A 15,644-nucleotide genomic window follows, 5' to 3' on the forward strand; every position below is an offset into this window, starting at 1 on the left:
TTTTGAGGTAGAGTTTTCTGAATCCAAGTATCTAGTTCACTAATGAGCAAGGGAGGTTCACTTTCCCAAGTCTCATTACCAAACAGCTTGGCATTCAGCTTCATGATAGCTCCTAAGTATTGAGCAACTTGCTCTCCAGTCACATCTTCATTCTCTTCAGAGGATGAATATTCTTCAGAGCTCATGAATGGCAGAAGGAGATTTAAAGGAATCTCTATGGTCTCTAGATGAGCCTCAGATTCCTCAGGATCCTTAATAGGAAACTCCTTCTTGCTTGAGGAACGTCCCAGGAGGTCTTCCTCACTAGGATTTTCGTCCTCCTCCTCCCTTGTGCATTCGGCCACTTTGATCACATCAATGGCCTTGCACTCTCCTTTTGGATTCTCTTCTGTATTGCTTGGGAGAATACTGGGAGGAGTTTCAATAACTTTCTTACTCAGCTGGCCCACTTGTGCCTCCAAATTTCTAATGGAGGATCTTGTTTCATTCATGAAACTGAAAGTGGCCTTTGACAGATCAGAGACTATATTTGCTAAATTAGACGTGTTTTGTTCAGAATTCTCTGTCTGTTGCTGAGAAGATGATGGATATGGCTTGCTATTGCCCAGCCTATTGCGTCCACCATTGTTAAAACCTTGTTGAGGTTTTTGTTGATCCTTCCATGAGAAATTTGGATGATTTCTCCATGATGAGTCATAGGTGTTTCCATAAGGTTCACCCATGTAATTAACCTCTGCCATGGCAGGGTTCTCAGGATCATAAGCTTCTTCAGAAGCTGCCTCTCTAGTACTGTTGGATGCATGTTGCAATCCATTCAGATTTTGAGCGATTATGTTGACCTGTTGAGTCAACATTTTGTTCTGAGCCAATATGGCATTCAGAGCATCAATTTCAAGAACTCCTTTCTTCTGAGGTACCCCATTATTCACGGAATTCCTCTCAGAGGTGTACATGAACTGGTTGTTTGCAACCATGTCAATGAGTTCTTGTGCCTCTTCAGGCGTTTTCTTCAGGTGAATAGATCCACCTGCAGAATGGTCCAATGACATTTTCAAAAATTCAGAGAGACCATAATAGAATATATCCAATATGGTCCATTCTGAAAACATGTCAGATGGACATCTTTTGGTCAGCTGCTTATATCTTTCCCAAGCTTCATAGAGGGATTCACCATCTTTTTGTTTGAAGGTTTGAACATCCACTCTCAGCTTGCTCAGCTTTTGAGGATGAAAGAATTTATCTAAGAAGGCAGTGACCAGCTTATCCCATGAGTCCAGGCTATCCTTGGGTTGTGAATCCAACCATATTCTAGCTCTGTCTCTTACAGCAAAAGGGAAAAGCATGAGTCTGTAGACTTCAGGATCAACTCCATTTGTCTTTACAGTCTCACAGATCTGCAAGAACTCAGTTAAGAACTGATAAGGATCTTCAGATGGAAGTCCATAAAATTTGCAGTTTTGTTGCATTAATGCAACTAGTTGAGGCTTAAGCTCAAAGTTATTGGCTCCAATGGCAGGAATGGAGATGCTTCTTCCATCAAATTTGGACGTTGGTTTAGTGAAGTCACCAAGCATTCTCCTTGCATTATTATTATTATTTTCAGCTGCCATCTCTTTCTCTTGTTCGAAAATTTCTAGAAGGGTTCTTCTGGATTGTTGTAATTTAGCTTCTCTTAATTTTCTCTTCAGAGTCCTTTCAGGTTCTGGATCTATTTCAACAAGAGTGCCCTTTTCCTTGTTCCTGCTCATATGAAAGAGAAGAAAACAAGAAAAGAAAGAGGAATCCTCTATGTCACAGTATAGAGATTCCTTTATGTTAGTAGAAAAAGAAGGGAGTAGAGGAATGAAGAAGAGGGTTCGGATTTTAGATGAAGAGAGGTGGAGAGAAGTGTTAGTAATTAATTAATTAAATAGAAGAAGAAAAGAGGAGGGAGAATTCGAAAATAATTTTGAAAAAGAGTTAGTGATTTTCGAAAATTAGAGATAAATGTAATTGAAATTAAAATTTGAAACAATTAGTTAATTAAAAAGAATTTTTGAAAAAGAGTGAGATATTTTCGAAAATAGAAGAGAGAGAAGTAGTTATGTGGTTTTGAAAAAGATGAGAAACAAGCAAAAAGTTAGTTAGTTGATTGAAAAAGATTTGAAATCAAAATTTAAAAAGATAAGAAGTTAGATAAGATATTTTGAAATCAAATTTTGAAAAAGATAAAGTTTTTGAAAAAGATAAGATAAAAATAAAATAAAAGTTTTAAGAAAAAGATATTTTGAAAAAGATTTAATTTTTAAAATTACTTAGCTAACAAGAAACTACAAGATAAGATTCTAGAACTTAAAGATTGAAACTTTCTTAACAAGAAAGTAACAAACTTCAAATTTTTGAACTAATCACATTAATTATTAGCTAATTTTCGAAAATTTGATATAAAGATAAGAAAAAGATTTTGAAAATATTTTGAAAAATATTTTTAAAATTTTCGAAATTTATAAAGAAAATGAAAAAGATATGATTTTTGAAAAAGATTTTACAAAGATAAGATTTTTAAAATTGAAATTTTGACTTGACTTGTAAGAAACAACTAATTTTTGAAAATTTTTGACCAAGTCAACCCAAAATTTCGAAAATTGGAGGGAAATAAGGAAAAGATATTTTTTTTTATTTTTGAATTTTTAATGAAAAACACAAAAATGACCCAAAACATGAAAATTTTGGATCAAAACACAAGATGCATGCAAGAATGCTATGAATGTCAAGATGAACACCAAGAACACTTTGAAGATCATGATGAACATCAAGAACATATTTTTGAAAGATTTTTGATGCAAAGAAAACATGCAAGACACCAAACTTAGAAATCTTTAATGCATGGAAAATATGAATGCCAAAGTGCACAAGAAAAACAACAAAAGACACAAAGCAAGAAATCATCAAGATCAAACAAGAAGACTTGTCAAGAACAACTTGAAGATCATGAAGAACACTATGAATGCATGAGATTTTCGAAAAAATGCAAGAAAAATTTTTAAAGCATGCAATTGACACCAAATTTAAAATTTGACTCAAGACTCAAACAAGAACATAAAATATTTTTGATTTTTTTATGATTTTCTAATTTTTTTTTGTATTTTTATTTTAACTTTTTCGAAAATAAAGTTAAGAAAAACGAAAAAAATAAAAGAAAAATTTTGAAAAAGATTTTTGAAAAGAAAATTACCTAATCTAAGCAACAAGATGAACCGTCAGTTGTCCATACTCGAACAATCCCCGGCAACGGCGCCAAAAACTTGGTGGACGAAATTGTGATCCATGTTCTAATTATTTTGAGATGAAGGCTTCTAAGGGGCACCAGTTGAATTCACAATTCCGTTCAACTAACCAGCAAGTGTACTGGGTCGTCCAAGTAATAAACCTTACGTGAGTAAGGGTCGAATCCACAGAGATTGTTGGTATGAAGCAAGCTATGGTCACCTTGCAAATCTCAGTCAGGCGGATTAAAAAGTTATGGGTTCGAAAATTAATAATAAAAAGAATTAATAAAAGGGATAGAATACTTATGCAGATTCATTGGTAGGAATTTCAGATAAGTGAATGGAGATGCTGTATGACTCAAGGACGCCTGCTTTCCCACTGCTTCTACTCAATCCTTCTCACTCCTTTCCATGGCAAGCTTTGTATAGGGGTTCACCATCAGCGGTGGCTACTTTCAATCCTCTCGGGAAAATGATCCTATGCGGTTGTCAATCGCACGGCTAATCGTCTGGAGGCATCACCCATGGTTGATGGCTACATCCCATCCTCGCAGTGAAAACTAATGCTCACGCACTCTGTCACAGTACGGCTAATCACTGGTTGGTTCCCGCGCCTACTGGAATAGAATCCCTTGATTCTTTTGCGTCTGTCACTAACGCCCAGCACTTGCAAGTTTGAAGCACGTCACAGTCATTCATTACCGGAATCCTACTCGGAATACCACAGACAAGGTTAGACTTTCCGGATTCCCAGGATCCTACTCGGAATACCACAGACAAGGTGAGACTTTCCGGATCCTCATAAATGCCGCCATCTATCTAGCTTATACCACGAAGATTCTGTTGGGGAATCTAAGAGATACACGTTCAAGCTCGGTTGCATGTAGAACGGAAGTGGTTGTCAATCACGCGCGTTCATAAGTGAGAATGATAATGAGGGTTATCTAACTCATCACATTCATCATGTTCTTGGGTGCGAATGAATATCTTGGAATAAGAATAAGAGAGATTTGAATAAAAGAAAATAGAATTGCATTAATACTTGAGGTACAGCAGAGCTCCACACCCTTAATCTATGGTGTGCAGAAACTCCACCGTTGAAAATACATAAGTGAAAGGTTCAGGCATGGCCGAATGGCCAGCCCTCTCCATGATCAAGTGACCGAATGAATAATGAGTTAAAGTGGTCAAAAGATGTCTAATACAATAGATAAATGTCCTATATATACTAGACTAGCTACTAGGGTTTACATGAGTAAGTAATTGATGCATAAATCCACTTCCGGGGCCCACTTGGTGTATGTTTGGGCTGAGCTTGATCAATACACGAGCTGAGGCTTCACTTGGAGTTGAACTCCGAGTTATGACGTGTTTTGGGCGTTCAACTCCGGATCATGACGTTTTTCTGGCGTTTAACTCCAGACAGCAGCATGTACTTGGCGTTCAACGCCAAGTTACGTCGTCATTCTTCGAATAAAGTATGGATTATTATATATTTCTGGAAAGCCCTGGATGTCTACTTTCCAACGCCGTTGAGAGCGCGCCATTTAGAGTTCTGTAGCTCCAGAAAATCCATTTTGAGTGCAGGGAGGTCAGAATCCAACAGCATCAGCAGTCCTTTTGTCAGCCTTTTTCAGAGTTTTGCTCAAATCCCTCAATTTCAGTCAGAATTTACCTGAAATCACAGAAAAACACACAAACTCATAGTGAAGTCCAGAAATGTGAATTTAACATAAAAACTAATGAAAACATCCCTAAAAGTAGCTTGAACTTACTAAAAACTACCTAAAAACAATGCCAAAAAGCGTATAAATTATCCGCTCATCAAGAACCTGAAGGAGCAGGTTCGGGTTCTTGCACCCGAGCTCAGCCTTACTCTCTTCAGTTTGGACAACATCGTAAGAGATGGTAAAATTGTTCTTGATTACCCTGATGATGATGTCGACCCTCCTTCGATGCCTGCCACCAAAACCTCTGTTTGCGCCGACCCCTTTAACTCCTTCAACTGAGGTTGGTCATCCTGAGTCTGAACCTGATTGTCAAATCTTGAACCAGGATGATGGGACAGTGGATGTGGTGCCTCTTCAGACTCGTCCTCCTTCACCCCGTGTTGATGCCGCTGAGAAGTCTTTGGATCCTTAATGATTATTCTGGATATTTGTGTAGATAGCCCGGCTTGTGGGCTTTTGAACTCTTTATATTTTGTGAATGGTGGTTCTGACTTTTTGCTACTTTCTTAGTTCCTTGTTTAGCAACTTTATTTTGAAAAACAAAGTAGTTTTCAAGCTCTTGGGGCTGATTTTGGTGGCCTCTTGAGTTTGTTATTAGTATAACTTGTGCTTTTTATGACATGTTTGCCTGCATCTGTCTGGTACCTTTTTAGGTTTTTTGGGACTGTTGGAGCCCTATTGTCCGACCTCTTTGGATTGCTTTTGTATTTTCATACTTGTGGCTTGATTCTTTTTGAGGGTGTAGATGTTTGGATTCAACTTGTATGTCGACTTCCTCACTTCGGTCTAACGTTATTTCTAGTAATCCATTTTGTGTGGACCTTCATTAGGTCTCTGTTAGGAATTACATTTTATAACTCGTTTTTGGGAGGCCGACTTCATTATGTTGGTCCCTTCTAAGTTATTTTTAATAATCCTCTTTCTTGGACCTTTGTCAGGTCTCTTTCAGGGATTACTTTATAACTTTTTTTATTTTGGGGCCGACTTCTTTGCGTCGGTCCCGTTTAAGTTATTTTTAGTAATCCTCTTTCTTGGACCTTTGTCAGGTCTCTTTCAGCGATTACTTTTTATAACTTTTTGATTTTGGGGGCCGATTTCATTGCGTCGGTCCATTCTAAGTTATTTTTAGTAATCCTCTTTATTAGGGCAGGCCAGGCCTCTTTCCAGGGATTGACTTTTTATAACTTTGGTTATTGTGATCGACTGGTCCGACTTTTCTATGTCGGCCTGTCTTTTAAGTTATTTTTAGCAACCCATTTTATTAAGACCTCGTCAGGTCTTTTCTATGGGTCACTTTCGATAACTTCTTGCATTATTCTGTTTTGTCGCTTTTTCATCTTTGCCAATTTTGTCGAAGTCATGTTTGATCCTTATTTGGTTGACCTTTTGACAAATTTGGTTTTCATCTTTTTTTATCTTTATTGTGGTCGGACAGTGAATTTGATATTCACTTTCTACCGATCTTATAGCTTTATAATCGGGCGATGAATTTTTTAGCGTTTTAGACTAATGCGTCTTGAGAATTTGTAGAAAATCTTAAAAACTTTATTCAGAAGAAAATGCATCTATATACATGTGGGAGTTTTATCCCTCTAGGTCGGGCAATTTTGTAGATCTTGGCTTGGCACCTCGTTAAAAAACCTTTTCAGGAGAAAGAGAGTACCTTATCCTAAGATCTTTATTACCTCTAACTATAGTATCTTCTTAGTTTGCAGGCGTTCCATGACCTAGGAAGTTCTCGCCCTTCGAGTTCGGACAGTCTGTAGTAGCCCTTTCCAAGTACTTCTATGACTCGGTAAGGTCCTTTCCAGTTTGCTGCCAGTTTTCCTTCTCCAGGTCGAGTTGTTCTGATATCATTTCGGATTAGGATGATGTCGTTCTCGGCAAATCCTCGCAGTACGACCTTTTGATTATATCTTGAAGCCATTCGACGTTTTAATGCCTCTTCCCTGATCCAAGTTTTTTCTCGAATTTCTGGAAGTAGGTCGAGTTCTTCCCTTTGAAGTTGGAAATTGGCCTCTTCACTATAATGGATCACTCTGGGCGACCCTTCTTTGACCTCTACTGGGATCATTGCCTCCATCCCATAAGCTAATCCGAAAGGAGATTCCTTTGTGGTGGAATATGGCATTGTTTGATATGCCCAAAGGACTTGTGGGAGCTCTTCGGCCCAGTCTCCCTTTGCATCCTGTAATCTTTGTTTTAGCCTAGCCAATATGACTTTGTTGGCAGCTTCTGCTTGTCCATTGGCCTGAGGCTATTCTATGGACGTAAATTGGTATTTTATGTTCAATCGGCCACTAATTTTCTGAAGCCCGTATCTGTGAATTGAGTACCGTTGTCTGTGGTAATGGAGTATGGAACCCCAAACCTTGTGACAATGTTTCTATATAGGAATTTTCAACTTCTTTGAGCGGTGGCGTTAGCTAGGGGTTCCGCCTCAATCCATTTTGTGAAATAGTCTACCTCTACGATGAGAAATTTGACCTGTCCGGATCCTTGAGGGAAAGGACCGAGAAGGTCAAGTCCCCATTTTGCGAATGGCCAGGGTGAGGTTACGCTGACAAGCTCCTCTGGTGGGGCGATGTGAAAGTTGGCATGTTTCTGGCATGGTGGACATGTCTTTACGAATTCTGTTGCTTCTTTTTGTAGAATTAGCCAATAGAATCCGGTCCGGAGTACCTTTTTGGTAAGAGCCTGTGCTCCGAGATGGTTGCCACAGATGCTGCTGTGTACTTCTTCTAAGACTTCCTTTTTAGTGAAAGTCGGTACACATTTTAACAGTGGTGTTGAAATCCCTCTCTTGTATAGAGTATTGTTTATGATTGTGTATTATTGTGCCTCCTGTTTTAACCTCTTTGCCTCTTTCTTATCTGCGGGGAGTATTTCTGTTTCGAGGTAGTTAATTATAGGAGTCATCCATCCTTGATCCTGACCTGTGATGGCTAGGATTTTTTCTTCTTCTGAGATTGACGCGTTCTACAGCATTTCTTGGATGAGGCTTCTATTGTTACCCCCTAGTTTGGTACTGGCTAGTTTTGAGAATGCATCAGCTCGGGTGTTCTGTTCTCAGGGTATGTGGCGGACCTCATATTCCCCGAGTTGTCCGAGCTATTCCCTGGTTTTGTCCAGGTACTTTTTCATGGTAGGATCTTTGGTTTGGTAGCTCCCTGCTATTTGTGAAGTGACTACCTGTGAGTCACTGAAGATAATGAGCTTTTGAGCTCCAACCTCCATAGCCAGCTTCAAACCAGCCAGTAGTGCCTCATACTCTGCTTGGTTGTTTGAGGCAGGGAATCCGAATTTGAGAGAAAGTTCGATTTGGGTTCCCTGGTCGCTTTTAATTATCACAATCGTGCCGCTTCCAGTTTTATTTGAGGAGACATCTACATAGAGATTCCATTCTGTAGGGATTTCTGAGGTGTCTGTAAATTCTTCAACGAAGTCGGTTAGATATTGCGATTTGATGGCTGTCTGAGCTTTATATTGAAGGTCAAATTCGGACAACTCGACAGCCCATTGTAAAATTCTGCCTGCTAAGTCTGTTTTCTGCAAAATCCCTTTTATGGGTTGGTTAGTTCGAACCCTAATGATGTGAGCTTGGAAATATGGACGGAGTCGTCGAGATGTTAATATGAGAGCATAGGGGAATTTTTCTATTTTTTGGTTGTTCAGCTCGGATCCTTGTGATGCTTTGCTGATGAAGTACACAGGTTGTTGCCCACCATCGTCTTCTCGGACTAGTGCTGAGGCTACTGCCCGACTTCCTACTGCGAGATATAATATAAGTGGTTCTCCTTCCCGAGGCCAAGTTAGGATAGGTGGTTGTCCCAGGAATCTTTTGATATCTTGGAAGGCCTGCTCGCACTCCGTTGTGCATTCAAACCTCTTTCCCTTTCTTAGAGTGGCATGGAATGGGAGAGACCTTATTGCTGATCCTACTAGAAATCTAGACAAGGCTGCCAACCTTCCATTGAGTTGTTGTATTTCTTTGAAACAAGTCAGGCTCTTCATGTCGAGTATGGCCCGGTTTTTATCCGGATTTGCCTTGATTCCTCTTGGTGTGAGCATAAAACCCAAGAATTTTCCAGCTTCTACTGCGAAGGTGCATTTTGCAGGATTAAGTCGCATGCCATGCCTTCTTATAGTGTCGAATACTTGGGTAAGGTCGGACAGCAAAGTCTCTTCAATTTGTGTCTTTATTAACATGTCGTGCATATATAATTCCATGATTTTTCTGATGTGATCCGTAAAGACCTTATTCATTAACCTCTGATAAGTTGCTCCCGCATTTTTAAGTCCAAAGGGCATGACGATGTAGCAGTAGTTTGCCTTTGGGGTTAAGAATGAGGTTTTTTCTTGGTCGGGTGGATACATCGGGATTTGATTGTATCTCGAATATGCATCCATAAACGGAGGTATTTATATCCGGAGGAGGCATCCATCAGAGCGTCGATACTTGGGAGTGGATAAGGGTCTTTTGGGTAGGCTATGTTGAGATCTGTGTATTCGGTGCACCTCCGCCACTTCCCATTTGATTTTTTCACCAAGACAACGTTAGCTAGCCATAGTGGGTACTTGACTTCTCTTATGAATCCTGCCTCCAGTAGAGCTTGTACCTGCTCATCCACAGCTTGGGATCGTTCTGGTCCAGCTTTCTACGTTTTTGTTGTACTGGCTGAGATCCTAGGAAGACTGCTAGCTTGTGACACATTAACTTGGGGAATATGCCAGGCATGTCTGCAGCCTTCCATGCAAAGAAGTCGACGTTATCTCATAAGAACTGTACGAGTGATTCCTTTATGTCTCCTTTTAGGATTGTACCGATATTGGTTGTTTTGTCCGGGATATCTCCGATCTGGACTTTTTCTACTTCAACTTCAGGTTGTGGGTGGAGTTCTTCCAGTCTCTGAGCTACACCAAGTTTGATTGTGTAGAATTCTTCTCATCTGCCTCTGAGGTTTAAACTTTCATTGTAGCAGTGGCGTGCCGTCTTCTGGTCCGCTTTTATTGTAACTATTCCTTCTGTAGTTGGGAACTTCATGCATAGATGTGGAGTCGAGACTACTGCGCCGAGCTAATTCAATGTTGTCTGAACTATTAAGGCATTGTAGGCTAAGCTTACATCGACCACAATGTAGTCTATTTTGAGTGTCCTTGACTCGTTTCCTTTTCCAAAGGTCGTTGTAGTGAGATGTATCCAAGTGTTTGAACTGCGGTATCTTCCAGTCCGAATAGGCTATTCGGATATGCTCTGGGTTCTTTTTCCTCTAGGCCAAGTTTGTCGAAGGCAGTTTTAAATAGGATATCGGCGGAGCTTCCTCGGTCTATCAGTGTGCGGTGGAGATTTGCGTTTACCAATACGATAGTGATGACCATAGGATCGTCGTGTCTGGAGATGATGCCGGATGCGTCCTCTTTGGTAAAAGTAATTGTGGGGATGTCGAGTGTTTCCTCTCTTCCCTCGACATGATATACTTCTTTAAGATATCTTTTGCGAGATGATTTGGAGGTCCCGCCTCCCGCAAATCCTCTGTGAATCATATGGATGTGTCTCTTAGGTGTACGAGGTGGTCATTCTGCCTGTCCGATATCTTCATCCCTTCTTCTTTTTTTGGGATCGTCTGCTCGGCTAACCAAGTACTGATCTTATTTTCCTTCTCTTACCAGTTTTTCTATGATATTTTTTAGGTCGAAACATTCGTTGGTGGAATGTACATAGATTCGGTGATATTCACAATATTCTTCCCGGTTTCCTCCTCCTTTTCTGCTTTTGAGTGGTCGAGCTGGAGGTATCTTTTCAGTATGGCATACTTCTCTGTAGACATCCACTAGGGATACCCGAAGAGGGGTATAATTGTGGTATTTTTTAATCTTTTTCCCATGTCGATATTCTTTTTTCTTGGATTCTTTGTCCTTATTTCGGGAGGAGTAAGACAATCCAGATTTTGAGGTCTCTCCTAGTTGAGAGTTTTCCTCCATGTTGATATACTTCTTTGCTTGTTCTTGTACATCATTTAGAGATGCGGGATACTTTTTTGATATGGATTGGCTAAAAGGCCCTTCTCGTAGGCCATTGATGAGGCCTATGATGGCTGCTTCCGTGGGCAGACTTTGTATGTTTAGACATGCCTTGTTGAATCTTTCTATGTAGCTACGGAGACTTTCCTGATCTCCTTATTTGATTCCTAATAGACTCGGGGCATGCTTGGTTTTGTCTTTCTGTATAGAGAATCTGGCTAGAAACTATTTGGCTAGGTCGTTGAAGCTTGTGATGGACTTGGGGGGTAGATTGTGAACCAGTTAATCGCCGTTTTTGTTAAGGTAGTCGGGAAGGCTTTGCAGCGGATTGCGTCTGAAGCATCAGTGAGGTACATTCGACTTTTGAAATTACTGAGGTGATGGCTGGGATCTGTCGTGCCATCGTATAAAGCCATATCCAGGACTTTAAAGTCTTTTGGGATTTTGGTCTTCATGATCTCCTTGGTAAATGGATCTTGCTCCTTGCGGGAACTGTCCTAGTGATTGGATCGAGTCGCTTTGGCTTTGAGACCGGCTTTGAGACCGGCTTCTCACTGATGTTGGGCTTCTTTCTCAAGTTGTTTTAAACGATCTTAAAGCGTCTCAAGGTCTCCTGGGTTTGGTGAATTCTTGTCTTCATCAGAGTTCTTAAGCACACTATTTTGCTTTGGATCACGACTTTAACCACTCAGTCTCAAGCTTTTCACTTGGACCTTCATGACACGAGCACATGGTTAGGGACAGCTTGATTTAGCCGCTTAGGCCAGAATTTTATTCCTTTGGGCCCTCCTATCCATTAATGCTCAAAGCTGTGGATCCTTTTTACCCTTGCCTTTTGGTTTAAAGGGCTACTGGCTTTTTCTGCTTTCTTTTTCTTTTTCTTTCTTTTTTTTGCCATTTCTTTCTCTCTTTTTTTTTGTAAGCTTTGTGCTTTTCATTGCTTTTTCTTGCTTTAAGAATCAATTTTATGATTTTTCAAGTTATCAATAACATTTCTCTTTATTTATTATTCTTTCAAGAGCCAACAATTTTAAAATTTATAAACTTCACTATCAAAAATGTTCATACCCTGGGTCGAGCTATCCGACCTGGGATGATTGAAGATAAAGCGACCGACCTCTTCAGGTCAGACTATCCGACCTCTTCTCAGAGAGCTCGGCCAAATCGACAAGAGAGCCCAATAAAGGGCCCAAATGGAGGAACACGACCCAAAATCCTAAGACGGCCTAAGCCTATAGAGATAAGGGCGGTTCCGCTGAAGATACGCTAGCCTCAACCCTAAAGATAAAGATAAGATAAGATAACTAACTTATCTTATCCAACAAAGGTCACGTCTCAACACTATAAATACACTGGAGCACCCAGGTATAACTCATATTCTGATTCTACTCAATACCTGCTTAATACCCTTGCTAACTTAAGCATCGGAGTCCCTTGCAGGTACCCCCCACCCACCGGGGACGAAGGATCAGCATTGTCACCCAGTCCAACAAGTCAGACACGGCGGCTCCAACCACCATCATCAAGTTGGGCACAACAGTTCCGACCCACGCAAGAGATCTCAACAGAGATCGACCTCTAGTTTCAGGTAACCCACGTAACAAAAAATATGCACTGTTCAAGCATTCATTCAGAAAACAAAAAGTATTGTCACCACATCAAAATAATTAAACTACTTTTCATGATAAATTTCGAAATTCATGTACTTCTTGTTCTTTTGCAAATAAAAATAATTTTTTATTTAAGAAAGATGAAGGATTCATAGAGTCATTCATAGCTTTAAGACATAGACACTAGACACTAATGATCATGTAATAAAGACACAAACATAGACAAACATAAAGCATTAAAATCGAAAAACAGAAAAAAACAAATAACAAGGAAATTAAAGAACGGGTCCTCCTTAGTGATGGCAACTAGTTCTCCTTCTTGAATATCCTATGGAGTGCTTGAGCTCCTTAATGTCTTTTCCTTGCCTTTGTTGCTCCTCCCTCATGGCTCTTTGGTCCTCTCTGATTTCATGGAGGATAATGGAGTGCTCTTGGTGCTCCTTCCTCTTTCTAGTGATGGGTTTTTGAGATGAATCTCTCCATCTCCCATGACTCGGAGGTGGAAGCAACTGCCTTCCCTTTCCTCTTTCTAGAGGTTTCTCTGGCCTTAAGTGCCATTAATGGTTATGGAAAAATAAAAACCAAAGCTTTTTTCCACACCAAACTTAAAAGGTTTGCTCGTCCTCGAGCAAAAGAAGACAAAAAGGAAGAGGAGAAGAAGAAATGGAGAAGGGGGTGAGTGTAAGTGGGTAGTATAATGGGAAATAGTGGATGGATGTGAGTGGTGAAGAGATTATGGGGAAGAGGGTTGGCTTTGATAGGTGAATGGTGTTTGGGGAAGGGTGTTTTGGAAATGTGTGAAGAAGGGAGAGAGTGAGTTGGGGTAGGTAGGGATCCTGTGGGGTTACAGATCCTGAGGTGTCAAGGAATTCTCATCCCTACACCATTCTGACGTTTAAACGCCCGTTGTGTGCCAATGCTGGCATTAAACGCCAGCTCTACTACCTTTCCTGGCGTTAAACGCCAGATTGATGCCCTTTTCTGGTGTTTATCGCCAGCCAGACACCAGACAGCCCTTTCTGGCATTAAACACCAATCTGCCTGCCAATTCTGGCGTTAAACACCAGAATACTGCCAGACTAGGCGTTAAACACCCATTCTGCTATCCTTACTGGCGTTTAAACGCAGTAAGCCTGTCCTCCAGGGTGTGCTGTTTTGATGCTATTTTTTATTCTATTTTAATTCTGCAGCTATTTTTATGACTCCACATTATCATCAACCTAAAGAAAACATAAAATAACAATGGAAAATGAAACGAAAAAGTAATTAACATAGAAAAATAAGATTGGGTTGCCTCCCAATAAGCGCTTCTTTACTGTCAATAGCTTGACATTACTGAGCTATTAATTTAGTCTCAGTCTTGAGCATTCTTGCTCAACATTGCCTTCAAGATAATGCTTGACTCTCTGTCCATTAATAACGAACTTTTTGTCAGAGTCAATATCCTGAAGCTCTACATATCCATATGGTGACACACTTGTAATCACATATGGTCCCTTCCAACGGGATTTCAATTTCCCTGTGAACGATTTGAGCCTAGAGTTAAACAGTAGAACCTTCTGTCCTGGCTCAAAGACTCTAGATGACAGCTTTCTGTCATGCCACCTTTTTGCTTTCTCCTTGTAAATTTTAGCATTTTCGAAAGCATTGAGTCTGAACTCCTCTAGCTCATTCAACTGGAGTAATCTTTTCACTCCAGCTACCTTAGCATCAAGGTTTAGTAACTTGGTTGCCCAGTAGGCCTTGTGTTCTAGTTCCACTGGCAGATGACAGGCCTTTCCATACACAAGCTGGTATAGAGAGGTCCCTATTGGAGTCTTGAATGTGGTTTTGTATGTCCACAAAGCATCATCCAGACCTCTTGCCCAATCCTTTCTACAAGTACTTACAGTCTGTTCCAGGATTCGTTTTAGTTCTCTATTTGAGACTTCAACCTGCCCATTTGTCTCTGGATGATATGGAGTTGCCACTTTGTGGTTAATTCCATATCGGATCAGAGCAGAGTCAAGCTGTTTATTGCAGAAATGAGTGCCACCATCACTGATCAGTACCCTAGGGACACTGAACCTGCTGAAGATATGCTTCTGGAGAAACTTTATCACCGTCTTAGTATCATTAGTGGGTGTTGCAATTGCCTCTACCTATTTAAATACATAGTCTACTGCCACTAGAATATAAATATTTGAATATGATGGTGGGAAAGGCTCCATGAAGTCAATACCCCATACATCAAACAACTCAATCTCTAAGATCTATTGCTGAGGCATGGCATAACCATGAGGCAGATTATGTAACAACCCCGGTTTTCGAGTACGCGAGATCTTTTCTGAAAGTACGGAGAACTCCGGAGGATCAGTAAGGGGAGAAGCTTTGATATATTATCAAGTATCTCAATCCTAATTGTCATTATGTCATCTTTAAGCTAGAACTTTTTATGGGGCAAGCTCGATAATGCAGTTACGAAGAACATAGTTTTTGAACCGTATCGATTAGGAGTTTTGATCCGGTTTTTCGTAAATAGTCTCAGTTTGACGAACCGGACTCGATTCATGAGAGAAGAGAGATAATAGGGTAATATCATCATTATATGAGTATTAGAAGTTTCTTGAATGATATTATAAGGTTACCTGGTTAGTTTTAGTTAAAAACAGAAAATCAGTTTAACCGGGTTCACAGTTTACTGGTGCAGCTTAGCACCAGCACTCTCTGATGACTTTAGCAATGCTAAGGCCTCATTATTCATGTTTTATTCTCATAATAAATATGTTACTAGTGTCATTTATGCTAGTAGCTCAGAAAATAATTTTTAGAGATGTTTTTGCAAGTGTTCCGATACACCTAGTTTTAGTAGTTATACACCTGAGATATTTTAATATTATTTTAATCCACCTCCAAGCCAACCAATCACAACTCACCCTACACCCCCAAAACCCCCAAGGCTGGCTCATTTTCACTTTGTGGCCGAAAATAGGTAGAGAGAAAAAGAGAGAAAAGTTCTTAGTTCCAAATCTTCAAAGCTTGATTCCTGCTGAACT

The sequence above is a fragment of the Arachis stenosperma genome, chromosome 6 (genome assembly GCF_014773155.1).
Source record: "Arachis stenosperma cultivar V10309 chromosome 6, arast.V10309.gnm1.PFL2, whole genome shotgun sequence".
In the NCBI taxonomy this organism is placed as follows: Eukaryota; Viridiplantae; Streptophyta; class Magnoliopsida; order Fabales; family Fabaceae; genus Arachis; species Arachis stenosperma.